General features: G+C 40.8%; 1 long non-coding RNA gene across 1 annotated transcript; it reads right to left on the bottom strand.

Annotated features, from left to right (window-relative positions):
• Positions 1-6,337: 6,337 nt before the first annotated feature.
• On the bottom strand, positions 6,338-14,030 carry LOC130371610 (uncharacterized). The gene is made up of 3 exons (XR_008893211.1): positions 13,884-14,030; positions 7,655-7,792; positions 6,338-6,974 (listed from the first exon to the last, which is right to left on the bottom strand). It is a non-coding gene; the product is annotated as an uncharacterized LOC130371610 (long non-coding RNA).
• Between the last annotated feature and the right edge of the window lie 1,323 nt (positions 14,031-15,353).

Genomic DNA, 15,353 nt, shown 5'->3' with positions numbered 1-15,353 from the left:
GGGAGAAAAGAGGGGACGGCTACAGGATGGAGAGGGATGACTGGAGATGAGTAGGGAGAAAGGGATGGGACTTTGAAACCGACCACTAGGGAGTATTGTAGGAGGGTAGAGGGAAGGAAGAAAGGAAGGAAGTAAAGGGAGGACTCGGCATGACAGGGATAGAGAGGAAGATATGCACAACGAAAAGTGAACTTAAAGAAGAAAGGCAGACCAGACAGACACAAGGACCCTGAAGAAAGTTGGAACACAGAAAGATTGAGCGAAAGGAAAGAGATACACCTGCTTTAACTCATTGATGCAGGACTGTCCATGTTCATCATGGGTTTGGCATAAATACATGTCAAATATTAAACCAGCAACTCAATAACACCGGCAGCAAGGAGCATTACAAAATAATACACACTAACAAACCTTAGAGGGCTAAGCCATGAGGAGGGGGCTGGAGACACGAGGAAGACCCACAAGACCTTGTTGCTAACATGGCGCCAGCGTGGTGGCAGCGTGGTGCCAGCGTGGTGCCAGGAACCTGACCCGAGGAGAGGGACAGAGAGCAGCGGAGAGAGTGCACTGTAGCCCTCTGCACCCGGTTAATCTCCGTAGGTTGGATTTATATGTGAGATTTTACACTGGTTTTAACATGCGCTTGTTTTGTCTTGTGCTTGTTTGATGTCTTTATCACACATTAGATGCACTGTAACCTTAGGCCATGCGACAAAGTAACTAATGGATATGACTTTAATTGAATATAATACATATTATAGGGGGAGGAAGCGGGAGGGGAGAGGAAGGGAGGGGTAGGAGGGAGGGGAAGGTAGTATTAGTGAAAGTCGAATGCTTGGGACATGCTGATGACAGACTGCTATGTGGATGAGAGGACACGGAGATGATGGCATGGAAGGGGGGGTTGAGGGGTTGTATGGCATAATATGTTGGTGCCATTGATTTTTCCCAGCCACAAACAAAGTGGCTGGGGAAAAAATGGCATTCTCCAAAAAAAAAAAAAAAAGGGCATTCTTTGTGTTAAAAATGGCATTCTCTATAAAAGCCAACAAACATAATTCTGAGCTAAGATGTAGAAATCTGAAATTTGATCCGCACGAGGGAATATACCGAATCGATTTCGCAGCCCAATTTCCCCTCTCGAACCCTACACATTGGCGGTTTCATTTTGATGTAAATGCAATTTGACTGCATCGCGGTATCAGGGGCAGGACTTGGGTAAAGGTGTGGCTGCATTGTTGCTACAACAGAGACAATGCAGCGACGTCAACATGAGTAGTTCTTACTGGAGAGATAAAAATCTGCAAGCTGCTTACCATTAAGAGAGAGAAGGTGATGCAGTCGCATTTAGTGAAGACGGGAAAAGATGGTGCGATCTATTAGAAAGCAGCAACGGAACTTTCCTTACGTGGCTTTCATCTGCATAAAAATGTGGTCGGCAAAATATATAAATATGTTGGCGTCTTTACACTTGAAAATAGTTCATCGCGTTTGTAGCCTACACTCAGATGTCGTCTACTCATTCTTGCATGCGAGTGGCTTGCAAATTATTCTAAAGAGGTCTTCTCTCCGTGGGAAATCCGGCGTACTCCAACAAACCAAGGAATCATCAAGGGAGCCGGCTCCTTGATGATGGCGGAATATACCCCCTCGGTTTAACACAGGCAAGGCAGTGAAATTGCAGGGTGTGCCGCGACAGTACCGGTTTGGCAGTGTAAAAATGCCTATTGTTGAGCATGTCTAGGTCAGGGCATCTTGCTCAGAGAGGCCTACAGGTAACACTGAGTCAAACACCCTTACCACCTCAGTCTCCAAAACAAGGTCAAGAGCGAGCACGCATGAAGATACGAAAAATAACTTTCAATTTAAAAAGATAAAAAGGTTGCAAGATAAAATGTTGAAAGAGAGCAAGTTAGTTAGGTTTGGAACGCACACCAAATTTGCTGACTGATGGGCGACCTATCAAAAGCAATGTATGGAGCCGATTTCAAAGCAGGTCATTGTACGATGGAGCCATATATGAAAGAGCCATATATGTGACTATCATATATGATAGTCACACAGAGTATATCTCTGATGATGATTGCATTAAAGTAGAGTGGAGACTGCAGACAAATCAATGTTTATCTATAATTCCCCCGTCCCAGTGTGAGACACATGCAAAACTGTACTGATTTATACATGATTATACATCAATGAGAAATCATGTATATTTGGTGCCACACGAAAATAAAGATGAAATTCACGCCACATTGGTGGCGTGAATTTCATAGACTCTATCCACACATTAAAATAATCAAATTATTTATACATTTTAAGGTTATGGAGTTAAGGAGGACAGGTATTATTTAATGTTAATGAATAACTCTCAAAAGAGTGTTATCCTAATTGACAAGATGCAAATAATTTGTTTTAAATACTCTCTTACTCTAGTTATTGAACTATACTAGTTTACCACTATTATATTAATGTACCGCACCTCATGAATTACCTTGGATGTCATTAAAAAAAAGATATGCATTAATAAATTACATTAATCTGTATCAAGTAATGCTCAACCATCCTGGGGGAGGGGGAGAGGGGGTGGCTGATGCAAATTTTCCCACCAACTCCTCCATCTTAACCTCCATTCCAGCTGAATAATGGAATGGAGAATTAAAACGAGCCAGTGAGCAGGGCTGGCCTCCAGGGCCCAGGTGCAGGTGTTACCTTCCCAGTTCCCAGTTACCTTCAAGGCTGTACCGTCTGCGCACACCTCTTCATGAACTGTTCACCATCCTGCAGAACCCCCACCTACCATCTCGCTTTACCACAAGGCCACCTCCAACGTTTCCTAATGCATTGTGATGTAGAGGGGGAACTGGGAGGTACAACCCTGGCCCGACATCTTTCCACCTTATCTCCTTTATAACACCCCCAAGAAGTGTTCAAATTAAAGTAGTGCAGAAGGATTCGTGTTTAAAAGTGACAATCTAAATGTTGCCATGAATATGGCATGAATATGGAAATGCAGCTGAATATTGATCAGCTAATCCCAGACACCCTAACATAAAATCCCTCCAACCCCCAAACAGAAATTCTCTACCAGTGGTAGTGGAGATTGAAATAATTTCTGCAACTTGTTTTTTACCAATTACAGCTTTTTAATCAGCAACAGCCAACAGCAGGACAAGGTGGTTGTACTGTAGTAGGTACATGTTGGAGTTGTAGTCTATAATACCGTATATAATTTCCATATAAATATCCTGAGGGGGTATAATAATAAGGATTGTGCCTAGTGAACCATATTAACATTTGAAGTGACTGAGTGTACATAACTTAGTTTTTTGCTGGTGGGGGTCGGAGGGGAGGGGCATACTGTGTTAAATCAGCTGTTTGCTTGTACCCACATAAATTAATAACAGTGTTTGTGTGTTGAATTCATTATTTCACAGATAACTCATATTACTTATTTACCTTCATTGAATGGTATTTAAAAATAAAATTCTAAAAAATTTTAAAAATATTTTTCATCCATATAGAGGAATACCCAGTAGGTGAATTTCAAGTGTGTCGCCCACAAGAGTATATCTGCTGTCTCTCACGGTTCTGAAACTGAGAGGGGATCAAGGGGGATGAGAGGTGTGGTGAGGAGTAGAAAGGGGAGAGGAGGTGAGTTTTCGATTGTTTATTTAATTTCATTTAATGTTTTATAGAAAGTGCACAACAGCTGGATACATATTTGAAAAAAATTTGGTTAGAAAAAAATATTTTGGACCATTTTGTGTATTTTTTCAGGCGAAATTTAAAAGTTCTCAGTTACAAAGTGTATTTTGGGAAAGACATGCTGTGTAAATACATCATGTTTTCGAACTCCAAAATAATCGTTTGAATAATCATGATGTCAATATTGACCAAAATAATCTTGATTTTGATATTTTCCATAATCGAGCAGCCCTGTGATGAGGTGAGGATAGTTGAGGTAGGGTGGTGGGAGATTAAGGGAGGGGAGGTGAGGAGAGTTGAGGTAAATATTTGGGAGAATAAATTAAGGGAGTCGATGAGGTGAGGAGAGTTGAGGTAAAGTGATTGGAGAATACAGTAAGTGAGGGGAGGCAAAAGGTGAGGATAATTTAGTTAAGGTTATGTGAAATTAAATGGGGAAAGTGATGAGGTAAGGAGAGTTGAGGTCAGTTTATGGGAGAATAAGTGAAGGGAGTCGATGAGGTGAGTTAAGGAAAGGGGATTAGAGGCTAAGTGGGACTGGGGCTTTGGTAAGCCTGGGATGAAAAGTTAAGTTTGCAAATTGAATTGGCAGAATAAAATGTTGAGTGACTTTGTTTCTAAAAAACGGACACCCCTTACAAAAGACGCAGAATCGTTTTTTCTACCACTGCACGAGGATTCCCCAAAACTGTAACGCAGCTGAGCGCGACTTGAGTGCTAATGCTGGAGCGCTGATTTGCACCACGATAGTAACGTCTCTCCCCGAGAAGAAGGGAAACCGTGGTCACATAAAAGAAAATAAAGAAAGGAAAGAGAAAAAAGCAAACTGAGGCCAAACTTGTAGCACTTGTAATTGCTCTACTTTTGAAAGGTTTATTACAATGCACATTTGGTGTGATGACACTGTCGTTTTCTTTGTCATCATAAAAAGAAAATGAGGGGTTCCTCTGTCATGGGGTTTGTGGTCCAGGTTGATCTTGTTTTTTGTCATTTTTCCTCAAAGGGCTGTAAAGGGGAGAAATGGTTTTGCAATATTTTCGATTGCAGTTTTAATACATCCCAAATCTTGATAAACCCAACATCCACTATAAAGCTTGTCTCAGAACTCGATGGTTGGCAGCAACAAAAGACCTGTCCTACTTTGCTTACTTTATTGCTGAACTGTTAAAACCCATTCGTACATCACAATTTAATTTCTTTCAAGCCCTCTCTTCAAAACATTTAACATTCACAATTTAATTTGCCTCTCGAAATGAAAAGAACAATGAAAAAAGGCAGCTGTGTCAACAACATCCAACAAGCTTTAAATCATGCCATCGCACCACATATGTCAATTTGAAACAAAGCTGATCAGAATCAGAAATAGTTCTGTGTGGGAGGTGTGTGTGTGTGTGTGTGTGTGTGTGTGTGTGTGTGTGTGTGTGTGTGTGTGTGTGTGTGTGTGTGTGTGTGTGTGTGTGTGTGTGTGTGTATCTGTGCATGTGCATGCTTGGAGGGAATTGTAACAACAAAACATGATATCACATACAATAGAAGATGTCAACAGAAAAGTGATCAGCCCACAAAAAAAATTGGGAAATCAAAAAAAGTGTGGGCTCTCCTAGCAGTAATAAACATTACCACTTACTTACGGGGATGCTGAATAAAGGTAATTTGCTCTATGAATGGATAACACCTCTTGATTAAAACTAAATGTCCGTACAGAACAGTAACAGAGTGGGCGTGTTGGCTCAAAGGGATGAGAGGAGAAGGGAGTGAGAGAGAGGAGAGCTGGGCTGAGGAGGGGAGATGGAGGGGGAGTTGAAGGGAGAGGAGTCAGAGAGAGGAGAGCTGGGCTGAGGAGGGGAGGTGAAGGAAGAGGAGGGAAGTTAACAGTTCTCAACATCTAAAATAGATCGGTATAAGAGGAATAAGTCTCCCAGGAGCAATATTCAGATAGAACGTAAACAACATACCCATATGTAGGAGTGTGTGTGTGTGAATGTGTTATTTTTTTGACATTTAAGACAATTTTTTTCGACAATTTTTATTTCAATGAAGCCTTTTGAAATGAATTCTGAGAGAAAGTGTGAGAGGGAGAGAAAAGGTTCAGAGTAGTGGAACGGGAACGTGGAGCATTATATGATTTATTTAACTTAATTCAATCTAACACCTCTCCAAATGTACTAAACCTTCATATCGTCCCTGTCCGATTAGTCTTCTTGCCGCCCACTTCATTGCTTGTGCTATCCCTTGTTTATCACACTATCGGTCTCTCAATGATACACGTTATGCTCTGTCTCTAGCTAGAGTTGAGGATTATAAATAATTAGATTATTTTAATGTGTGGATAGAGTCTATGAAATTCACACCACCAATGTGGCGTGAATTTCATCTTTATTTTCGTGTGGCACCAAATATACATGATTTCTCATGTATAATCATGTATAAATCAGTACAGTTTTGCATGTGTCTCACACTGGGACGGGGGGATTATAGATAAACATTGATTTGTCTGCAGTCTCCACTCTACTTTAATGCAATCATCATCAGAGATATACTCTGTGTGACTATCATATATGATAGTCACATATATGGCTCTTTCATATATGGCTCCATCGTACAATGACCTTTTTCTAGCTTTTTATTTCAGTTTCAGTTGAATTCAGTTTCGTCCATGAGATTATTCTGACAATGTTATCAAGAAGACCAAAAATTAGAGACAAGGTTCATGCTTAAAGCTTTGTCCTTTTGAATCAATTCCCTTGAATGTTTCATAAAATTTAAAAAATAAACTGGCTTATTGCATTAGAATTTATGAAGATCTTTCTCAATCCTGTTCATTCAAGTAATTGGATCTCAGGGAAACATCCAGACATCCAAACATCCAGCCATGTTGCATGAACAAACTCCAAAAAATGCTCACATTTGTGTTTCTGTTTCAAATATGTACAATAAGTAAAAAAATATATAAATAAGTTGTTGGCTCACAGTAGCATCACCACATCAACTTTCCTTTCAGGTTCAACGGTTAGAAAAAATCAATCAATAAATAAACCAAGGCTAGTGTTAGCAGAGACGCAAACGGTCATGAAGACAGAGTATTTCTGTCTGGGGAGGGGGGGGGGGGTTGGCTACGCGAGCCACGGCCCCCATGCTGGACGACCTCAGTGTTGATGGCGGGCCCCTCATCGATCGCGGCACGCCAGCGCCTCATCATTAACTTCCACTAACAGTGGGGAAGGAGAATAGATAGGCCCCGCCATCCGTGATGTCACACAAGGGAGGGCCTTAAATGGGCCATCACGATGAGAGAGAGACCAAGAAAGAGAGAGAGAGAGACCAAGAGAGAGAGAGAGAGAGAGAGAGAGAGAGAGAGAGAGAGAGAGAGAGAGAGAGAGAGAGAGAGAGAGAGAGAGAGAGAGAGAGAGATTAAAGGGAACACAGTAACACGGTAAAGGGAACACGGTCTCATCAGGCAGCTAAGGAGTCGTGTGTGTGTGTGTGTGTGTGTGTTGCTGTGTGTGTGTGTGTGGATGGGTGTATGTGTGAAGATGAACGAAAGATACAGGTGTCAAGAGAAGACGGAGGAGAGCTCATCAGGATATAAAATCATAAAACTTTTGTTTGCCTTATTCCTCTCCCTTTTCCTAACACCCTCCTTTCTTTTGAACATCCGGATCAATAATTTCTGCCTGCTCCGTCTCATAAATTCTATCCATCTCATAATTGGCGTGACTGTTCGAACACAGCCACTTGATGGGGTACGATATAGTCAGTGGGATTGGTGGGCTGTTTGTTACGTAATGCAAGCCACTGTGAGACCAGACTTAATCATTCCTGTGGTATTGCTGACTGATTGCTTAGCCCCAGTGTGGTGTGGGGCATTGAAAGAGATTCACTAGTTTGTGTACCCTGTACCCACCGCGGTAATCAAAGCTTAATGTGGTGCTTCGATGTGGTCCCATACCTGCCATTTTGTTGGTTTTTTAGCTTGTAAAATGAATTTCCCATTCTCAGATCTGCAGGACCTCCATCTTGCGAGATTACCTTGGCTCCAGCACAGCTCTCCTCTCCAGTATCCTGGTCTGATGAGGACTCAAATACCCTGAGGTGACAGTTGGATTGTTTGAAAGTATGAGTCGAACCTCAGTAGAATAGTTATTTTCAAAAAGTTGAATCTATGATTGTAGGTGTATTGAATAGTATTGTATTGTATTGTAGTAGTGTGTAGTATAGTGTTGGTATCATATAAGCCGCCCTTTTCAATCTTTCTTGAGTTTTTCACTAAATTTACAGTTTAAAAGCTGAAATCTGAATCTGCAAGATTACCAAACCTCAAAATAGACCACACCCTAGAAAACATAAATACATCTGAATATCTCAATTGTATCACGTGGTCACTCACACCTGTATCCATGCATATATGTGTGAATATCTGCATGCAAGTGCGCACATTTAGCATTGCAGACAATCAATCTGTCAAGACAGTAACATTTAATATAAAGATTATGATTTGTTCTTCCTGTGCCTCTTTATCATATAGCGGTCTTTGATACCCTTTTGTAAAATCTGGACCACACAGATAGTTGACTGCTGACAGGGAGGTTAGGTATTGCATAGTTTCAGCAGAGAGGTTATGCAGGTACACACAAAGGTATGGCAGAGTATAGCAGCTGTGTCAATTCAATTCACCTCAAACAAGCAGGAGGGGAGAAGGGAAAAGGTAAAGCAAGCTAGGGGGCATTTGCAGAGAATGAAAGAACAGCAGAGAAGTCGAGAGGTTTCATGCTTGCAAATTACAGGCTGGAGGATGTGTAGAGGGTAGGCAGGAGAGAGAGATGGAGAGAGCTCAAGAGAGATTGAGAAAGAAACAGAGAGAAGGATAGAGTATGGAAGACTAGGCAGGTAATGAAGTGTGGAAGGAGATAGAGAGTTGCGGACAGAGAGGACAGGAGAGAGGTGGTTGTTGAGTTTTTTTTTTTTTTTTGTTCTTGTTAACCTAAAACAAGCCATAATTCAGTGCCCGGGGGGATCTCAGGGTCTTGTATCAACGGGGACAACACTGCTTCACATTAACTGCATGAGTGGTCAGCTTGCTTTTGGGTGGCTGGATAAGGCTGGCAGGCCGGCTGGCATACTGATGGAAATGACTGCTAAACTTTATTGCTAGCTGCTTCCGCCAGAAGCGCTGGCCATTAAGGTGATTAGTGAAGTCACTGGATGATTGCTGAACGACAAAAAGGGGTTAAATGTCGGCCATTTGCAGACTTGAGCATTGTTAGCTTAGCTATCTAGTAAACACGTTGGAACAAACTTATTTACAGTTTTGGTTAGCTGTTCTCTTTTCGGACGGTTTACAATGTAGCCAAAATGGATGGATAAGCTAGGCAGCCTTTTTAGCTAGATGCCCAGATGGTTGGCTATGCTGGCTGTGGATTGACTTAGAATGGTTTGGTTAGCTAAGAGTTAACAACCAACCAACCAGTATCCATTATATATGCAGTCTGTGGCGTCAGCTTAATTTGCAATTTTATGACAGCTGTGAGTCTCTGAACTGGTGAGGCCCCTCCCATTTGCTTTTAGTGAGATTGGAAATGACGCGTATTGAAAGGTGGCGGGACAAGCAATTTGTGACATTTAACACTTTGCTATATTGTCATTAATATAAAAGCAGTCAAGGTATAAGCTTCTCAGATTTTTTTACCATAAATACAACACAAATGGTTGGAACTAAAACTCAATCGAGGATAATGTAAAAAAAAACGGTAGTCTAACTAAGACTAACTGCATTGTAGTACCACCAAATATGAACATATGAACCTGTCTCTCATAGTTTAGTGGAGCATCATCATGAAGCACATTTTTTATCAGTCATTGCCTCCACAAAGTCTCTGCTGCCAAAGATGAAATACAAGAACTTCTCTCCTCAGTCTGGAATGCTAGACTAACAAACCCTACCTGGGAATCGGGGATACACCACCATGAGAGAGAAGGGGGATTCATCTACTCGAGATAATTAACAGAAGTGATTTTTCACAAGAGAGCAGATTGTGTTTGATGCTCTGTTTAGCGAAATATTCTATTTAGTTAATTCTGGCATATGCTTTTTATCTAAACACTCTTTCAGAAAAATGTCAGGTAGATGAGCAGGGTAGTTGAATGAAGCTTGCTCAGTTATGCCTACAGATTAGACACACACATACACGCACGCACGCACGCACGCACGCACGCACACACACACAGCAAGATCATGAATCCTAATCCTACATAGGTCCGAACAAGGTTCCCCTCATGATTTTATGAATAATAAAATTAAAAAGCTCACATATATATTTATTTGAATCTTCAAACTTTATCTGCTGTAACTGTATACATATATAGGCTGTATAATTGATCTATCTATACAGCTATTGCATTGAAAAAATATTTCAAGTTTTTTTCTGAATCTGGCTTGTGAGCTGTCATACTGAACAGTTTGGGACCAACTGTAACGTTGCAATTGTTTTGGTTCCTGAAGAAATGCGCGCTCTCTCTCTCTCTCTCTCTCTCTCTCTCTCTCACACTATTTTGTCAGTTTAAAAAAGAACAACAATATCACAAATGGTAAATGGCAAAATCCACAATATGATGGACATATTTGGTATTCCATAGTGAAGAGTGAGAATTTAACTTTAGCAAGTTGGTTATGAGAGACCTTTTACTGGATGATTTTTTTTCTCCAGGAGGACATCAGCGCCTCCCAGAGTACAGAAAATATTTTTCATTTTATGTAAAGTTACGCTTTGGTTCCGATCACTCTTTTTTTTTTTCAAATTATGTATTCAATGATTTATCAGTACCTCATATTTGCTAGGCGTGGCTTAGACAATAAAAAGTAGGCCTTTTTAATTAATTTAATTTGAATAAAGTGAAACAACCGTTTGCTATTAGAATTGTGCAAAGGATCAAACAACATATGTTGGTCAAAGATGTGTGTGTTTGTGTGTGTGTGGGGGGGGGGGGTGTGCTTATGTATCTGTCCTCCCACTATGTGTCTCTCTGACGTTTTTGTCCCCCTGTTTGTGTATGCGTCTCAGAGAGATCTCTCTCTCTCTCTCTCTCTCTCTCTCTCTCTCTCTCTCTCTCTCTCTCTCTCTCTCTCTCTCTCTCTCTCTCTCTCTCTCTCTCTCTCTCTCTCTCTCTCTCTCTCTCTCTCTCTCTCTCTCTCTCTCTCTCTCTCTCTCTCTCTCTCTCTCTCTCTCTCTCTCTCTCTCTCTCTCTCTCTCTCTCTCTCTCTCTCTCTCTCTCTCTCTCTCTCTCTCTCTCTCTCTCTCTCTCTACAGATTGTCTGTTGTCCAATGCTTTTTTGTCTTTCCTTTTATAATTATGGTCTTTATGTCACAAAGTTATAATTCATCTCTACAGCAATCGAAACAACAGCTCTGTGCACTTTAGGCCATCCTCCTCTGGTTTCATAATATATTTGATATTATGTAATACACTGGAAATCAAGGTGAACTGCCTTCCACATGCAGGATATAAACCCACTGCTGTCTCCTCGACTCCCCAGGCTTATACCCACTGGGGGTTATACTGCAAAAGGTCAAACTAATGTAAACCATAAGCATACACAAGCCCAACTCATACTGCTCATAAACATTTTTGTGAGCACAGAATTTACAAACTTCATTCAGGCTAATTAATCCTCAAGAGGGGTTCATTAGGGTCTTAACGTATCTTACATGAGCACATGAACACCATAGTCCTTCACTCATACTGTCCATATACATCACACACGCATCAAAGCACCCAGACTCCCAATATAGCTGCTTTGATGCACGCGACAGACAGACCAATCGACAAAGCTAACAGACTCACACTATTAACTGCTCTGATGGTCAGACAGTCCGACCGATCGAGACTACAGATTTACAGTATAGCTGCCTTTGATGGACAGATAGACAGTTGTTTCAATCAGTGTTTAAACAAAATGGCAAATAATGTAACGTCACGTGGCTCATTGACTTGCATCAAAATAATAGCTATTCTGGTTTGGCTACACCACAACATAAAGAGTCACAAGGGTGGAAGTGAAGAAACTAACAAAATAAGAAAGTACATTATTTATTATATAATTATGTGTGAATTGTATTTTCTCCCCATGATATTAAATGATTTTATCACAGTAAACACGGATAAACAAAGAGTGATCGAGCTGATGAATGGGAGTGACGCAGCAGATTGTCGATGCGTTGTTGGGTAATGACGATATTACAACAATATGTTGATAAAGCGCAGCTCCCGGTTTCATTTTAGTTTTGGCTGTGTGTGCCATTTTTAATACATGTCAATTTATATCCTTATCCACTGTTTTCTTAATTATTTGAATCGATGACATACATCTTTCTTGGTTACGTTTACAATTTTATTCAAATATGTGTTCCGCAGCGGGGCTGAAGGGAGCTCTAGGTTTTTTATGCATCCTGTTATGGGCCCTATTGGCCCAAAACAGGATCCATGTTCGGGCGCAATGTTTGGCGTCCATGTTATTGACTTGGGGCATAGTGTTTCGCTTCTAAATCCGCATTTTTGAACCACTAAATAGCACCAAACCTCTGCAGTAGCATGACTAGGGTCCCTACACATAAAACGAAGCACAAACTTAGTTTGCAAACCCGGAGTTTATTTAAAAAGACAGTTTAACAAGCATTACCGGTAGGTCCGTGTTTACAGGAAGTCCACACAAGTCGATTGCCGAATGCGCCGGAGTTCAGTTCAAGAAGGAAAGTTTTGGAATTTATAATTTATATAATATATATTTATAAATAATATATAGCAAGTGTTGACACATAAATTAAAGGAATTGCATATGTAAGTTACAGTTACAAAATAATTGTTCGCTACAATCGAGCATGGCACGTTGTTGACGGAATACGCACTGCACACGTGATTGACGAACCATCCACAGCTTGAAGTCAAGAGAGAGATGGTGAAGAGGAATGCAATCAACAACTTTACCTCAAGTCTATCCGTAGCCACTTGCCACACTCGAGGGATTGCATTTCTCTTCAATGAAACTCCTTTTGGGTTCTTTGGGTCAGCAGCTCTTTTGGGAATGATGAAGTTGTCCTTATCAAAATGAGCACTGCAGACACGGTGATCCTTCTGCATTAGCGTCTTGATTGGCGTCTCAATGTCCATATTCAGAACAATAAGCCACTGGTCTACCAGAGATCGGTCATTGTCCCGCAATGGCAGTCGATGGAAAGTTTCTGGAATGTAACTTTTCTTTCTTTTTTCCGCAGCCGGGGAAAACACCAACACGAACCATCTCTCTCTTGACTTCAAGCTGTGGATGGTTCGTCTTCTCCGGTGCTTGAGCTGTCCTTCACTCTATGCGTCAATCACGTGTGCAGTGCGTCTTCCGTCAACAACGTGCCATGCTTGATTGTAGCGAACAATTATTTTGTAACTGTAACTTACATATGCAATTCCTTTAATTTACGTGTCAATACTTGCTATATATTATTTATAAATATATACTATATAAATTATAAATTCCAAAACTTTCTTCCTTGAACTGAACTCCGGCGCATTCGGCAATCGACTTGTGTGGACTTCCTGTAAACACGGACCTACCGGTAATGCTAGTTAAACTGTCTTTTTAAATAAACTCCGGGTTTGCAAAATAAGTTGTTTGTGCTTCGTTTTATGTGTAGGGACCCTAGTCATGCTACTGCAGAGGTTTGGTGCTATTTAGTGGTTCAAAAATGGGGATTTAGAAGCGAAACACGATGCCCCAAGTCAACAACATGGACGCCAAACATTGCGCCCGGCAAACTATAATACTCGATTTTCAATGAAAAAGGTATCTGGAAGGCTTATTTGATGGGTTTTAATGCCAAAACAAAGATCCTGGGTTAAATTTGCGCCGGAATTACACTTTAAGTTATCCTCCGACCTCTCTAGCCCTTTCTAGTTATTCTCATTATTCTCATTATTCTCGTTCGAGTCGCCATTCCTGATCCTGTTGTTTCCCTCCTCAGTCATTGTTGTCACGTCCACCACTCGACTCCCCTCTCCTGCCGGAATACCATTTCCTCCGAACCGTCGAGGGTGACTATCTGTCCGGCAATCTACCCGACCCACCAACTCCGGATCGCCACGAACATTCTCCTCTGCTCTGTGTAGCAATAAACAGTTTAATTGCTACCAACCTCGTCCTGTCGTCATTTGTGCCGTGCGTTTGGGTTCACCCTGTCTTGAGCCGTAACAGAGAGGGTCTCCGACAGGGTCTCAAACAACGGAGAGGGCTCGCCGTGTCTACGTAAAGCACTTTATGGAGGAGTATAACCAGCCTTTATCCTTACTGGCTGAGCTGATGAGGAAGTGACATAGTTCCCGCCCAGACGCAATTCGCTGATATATTGCGAAATCTTTTGCAAAGCGTTTTGGGGATTGAAATGTCATTTGAATTTTGCAACACATGGAGCGTGGCGAAGTGCATTGCAATCACAGGGCGCTATAGCTTTACCATTTGAATAAAGGCACTAAAACGATGTAACAAATGTATATTTATTTTTTTATGACCTTTTCAAATTGAATTGAGGATTGTCACATTGCACATAAAAAAACACTTTCATTAAAGTATTTTCAAATTAGATTATTAAATTGTATAATGAATTGGCAATTGCATAATGCAATAACTTATTGAATTGCAAATTGAATTCCCATTTGAATTTTGAAAGATATCTCATGGTCAAAAAGTCAAAGTCAGCTTTGTTGTCAATTTCTTCACATGTTACAAACACACAAAGGAATCGAAAAGATGTTTCTCACTACTCCACGTTCAAATAGATAGTGCACAGGCATAACAGAGAAAGACAAGTAAACAATAAACTGCAAGACATTCAGAGAATTCATCTCTACCTCTCTCATTCTATCCATCCCTCGCTCACTTCTTTTTCGAGTCAAACTATCTCCTTTTATTTTAGAATGTCAATCAGCAGTTTCTCTTGACTGTGTGTGGTGGAAAATATAAGCAAAAAATTGTTATTTGTTCACGAAGCTAATAACAAAATAACCCTAAAAAAACCGTTAGAAGAACATTTTGTTTTCATAGTTATTAGTATTGAATAATGGATTGTTCCTTCGGCTTCTTGTCATTATACATATGAGATAAGCAAGAGTATGAGTTTTAAAGGTTTCCATCATGAGGGGTGTGTGTGTGGGGGGGGGATGCACCAAATATTTAACTGGAGAGGAGATTGCAAGTCTGGGGTTTGGATGCCTCATCACCTTCAACTCCAATATCAGGAGCCATCCACAGGCTTCAGCAAATAGAAAAACACATAAAGAACAGAATAAGTATTAGAGAGTGGAACAATTGCAGTTTTTCCAAAGGTTTGTTTAACAGATAAAAGTTGAAGTTGTCCTCGAGGGAAATGGAGCCTTTTAAATAGCTTAGCTGTGCAAACAGCAGTGTTTGGAGTCAGACGGTAACAACAAGTTATTATTGTGTGCCGTTCTTTACAACACCCTTATTAATAAAACATCAACTTCATTGTTTGTGTACCAGCACCGAGGAGTTTGTTCAAAAGTCCAGTGCCTACAGATACACACCGCCGCCCTCCTTATACTGTGCTCCTTGAAATCTTGTGCGGACGCAACCTGTACTCATAATTATG

Source organism: Gadus chalcogrammus, chromosome 18 (genome assembly GCF_026213295.1).
Source record: "Gadus chalcogrammus isolate NIFS_2021 chromosome 18, NIFS_Gcha_1.0, whole genome shotgun sequence".
Classification (NCBI taxonomy): Eukaryota; Metazoa; Chordata; class Actinopteri; order Gadiformes; family Gadidae; genus Gadus; species Gadus chalcogrammus.
Note: the sequence above shows the minus strand (reverse complement) of the source record. Positions and strands in the feature narration are given on the sequence as shown.